The 3,098-nt window shown below is 36.2% G+C and overlaps 1 pseudogene; it reads right to left on the reverse strand.

Moving 5' to 3' along the window:
• Positions 1-1,123: 1,123 nt before the first annotated feature.
• On the reverse strand, positions 1,124-1,196 carry LOC141459596 (U6 spliceosomal RNA; annotated as a pseudogene).
• Between the last annotated feature and the right edge of the window lie 1,902 nt (positions 1,197-3,098).

Here is a 3,098-nt window from a genome sequence, read left to right on the forward strand (position 1 = left end):
CAACAACCTCCCCAATAAACGGCGTAAATATTTAAAAAGCCAAGGTGATTTATTAAAAAAAGCCCAGCTTTCATTTGGGCCCGGGGATTTGAATGTTGAATAGCCGTCTGGTTGATAAGCTAGCAGCTCTGTACACATTGGACGTAGCAAAGTGCTTTATTAGATGCACAGCAAGATTACATTTTATTTCATACTGGATACGACAGCGTATGGTTGGCGGGAAATGGATATTTTGTACCGCCAGCCACTCTTATTTGCAATCACTAACAGTGTGTGTATATCTGTTCATGTGTTAATTACTGAGTGGCCATTACAACAAACGACATATTAATTTTCTACATGATTTGTCCAAGGTGATAATTATGAATAATTCAAGATTGCTTTTGAAGAAGTGGTAAATAGATATATTCAGCTGAGTATAAATGACATTATGGTGACTGAGATCAATCAATCAATTATAGATCTGAGTGCCTGTCTGGAAGTATTAGCTAAAAGTTGAAAATCGTAGTCTATGTATGATCCTACAACAAGCTTTTAGACAACCCCAAACAGCAACTGAAGATGCAACTTTTCAGTATCTTTATTACACATATATGAACCCGGTATACGAGGTGTGTCTATTAAATAACGAGGCTGATGCTGCTACAGAAGAACTATGTATGCGCTAAATCCTAACGACCGACAGCTGTGCAACGTAAAGCCTTCTCTTTCGATTGCAGCGTCTCACGTGTTTTGTAGAGAAATCTGTCTGACCGGGGAACCGTCGTTTGTGTAAGAGGTGATAGTTTCGTTTTGCCGAAAACATGATACTACACATGTAGTAGAGCAAAGAATTGTATGAAACTGGGTAAAACTGCTACTGAAACTTATCTTTTATTCAAAGAAGTTTAGGGCGATGAAAGAAATATAAAGTAAAGTAATGCCTATTATTTTTCAGGCAGGCTTTACGTCCAACTATCAGATTAGGGTGTCGTGGACGGAGGCGGCTAGCAAACATACTAAACAATGAATTTATGAATTAACCATTAAATAAAATTCAAGGCCTAAGACCTGGGAATCGATCCCAGTACCTCAATACATATTAGCTTCGCAGATCTCGCCTCTAACCGCTCGGCTACCGTGGCCTTTGCGCAGGGGCCATGCTAATCTTCTCTGTATCGTTCCAAATTTAGTATATGTACCGCCGAAGCGAGTACATCAAAGTTAATTAATAATAATTATAAAATAAAATGGTTATTTTATTTTTGTTCCTTCTCCAAAAATTGATTAGTTACCTTAATACAAGTAGTGGTTTCTGTTACTAGAACTCAGATCGTACCCAAGAAAACATCACCACATCGTGGAACTAATCTCTACAAAATCAAATAGGAAAAGAAGGAGATGGGTGTTATCAAATTTTTGATTTTGTTAGTTTACAATGTGAGAACTTTTTGACCCTTTTTGGGAAATATATACTGGATTTTTCGAAAAAAAAAATTGGGTTTAAACTACTATACTGCGAGTATAACGGGGGATCTTTTTCAGCTGCAGTACCTAGTAAACAGGACCCACCTCTAGTTCATCTCTACAGAGCAAACGTATTCAGTCCGAAACGGGCCGTCTTATAATAGTTTAATCTGAGGGAGACACTAACCTGTTTTAAGAACATTGCTCATATATGATTGTAATAATTGAGAAGGTCATACGTATGTTACAAGACTACCGTGTTTACATTTAACTTGATTATCTGGAGGTAATGAAGGTTGAAACTCACATTTACACAGGGCATATACTTGATTTACATAGGGCGAAAGGAAATACTTGGATTTTCAGAAGTTAAAGCTCAACGCCTATATACACTAGGCCTAATTATATTAATCCCAGGGATCTATTTCTGTGGTAACATATTTCAACGGGTTACCTCCCTGGGCGCTCTGGAATATTAACCCACCTCTAGCACCATCCAAAATTAATAGCCCTTGCTGGCTGTTTTGTACACGATTCTCAAGCTTACAACCCTACGACACATATGTTGTTTGTTTATTTCTAAACAGCCTTTACTTGTGTAAATTGCAATTCCTTATCGCTGCTTTTTGTTTTTTTTTTAATTGATAACAGTAGCTACAGTTTTTCGAATTGTAGCAAAACTATGTTCCCGTACACCATTATGTTCTTCAATCTACATAAAATTCCTAATCGAATGACACCTCATTCATGAAAATCGGTTCGCGCGTTTAGGTGCTACGTTGTTTACAAAAAAGGTAACAAGAAGAAGAACAAGAACATTTTTTGAAAATGCCTTTTTTGCTCATTTTCGGCAACTTTTTTCTCAAAACCTATTAGTTCTGGGTTGTTGCAAAAAAAATTACAGTTATAAAGGACGATTTTCCCTATATTTTAAAGAAAATTTGGGAATTTTATCTTTTATAGAAAAACAGAAAAAAATTGTCTAAGTTTGGTGTTTTTCAGCGTTACGCTTTTTCGTGCAGTTTTTGACGATCAACTCTTATACAACTGCCCTACCGGAACAGTTTTAATACGTCTTTAGATGGACGAAAATGGACGATAGTTATGAAAAATAAGTGTTCAAATGATGCAAAACTTTTGGGATCTCCTTGGAGCTCGAAAAAGGTGACTTTTAGAGAAATTTAAGTATATCAAAGCACTTGGTTTATTAATAGCCGAGCGGTTAAGAGGCGAGACCTGCAAAGCTAATATGCATTGTGGTACTGGGGTTCGATTCCCGGTCTAGAGGCCTTGGATTTTATTTAATGGTTAATAAAAGAAATTTACAGTAAAGTATGTTTGCTAGTCGCCTCCGTCCACGACACCTAATTGTTAGTTGGACGTAAAGCCCGCCTGAAAAAAAATAGTCAATTATATTAAATTCCCCAAATAATCAAGATTAATCAACCATTAAACGGTAAAAATTGTTGACACATAAATAATAATCGATTTCGGAAGCAATTTTGATTAATTTCGTGCTCTAATGTAAATAGCTGCGATAATTCAACTCAAATTCATGTAGCAGTGGCTAAATAATAACGGTAAATTTATTTGAAAAAAATATTTGAAACCGAGGTACGCCTCAGATCTGTTTATGGACAATTAGACAGATC

Source organism: Rhodnius prolixus, unplaced genomic scaffold (genome assembly GCF_049639745.1).
Source record: "Rhodnius prolixus isolate KJV_2025 unplaced genomic scaffold, Rpr scaffold_11, whole genome shotgun sequence".
NCBI classification, from domain to species: Eukaryota; Metazoa; Arthropoda; class Insecta; order Hemiptera; family Reduviidae; genus Rhodnius; species Rhodnius prolixus.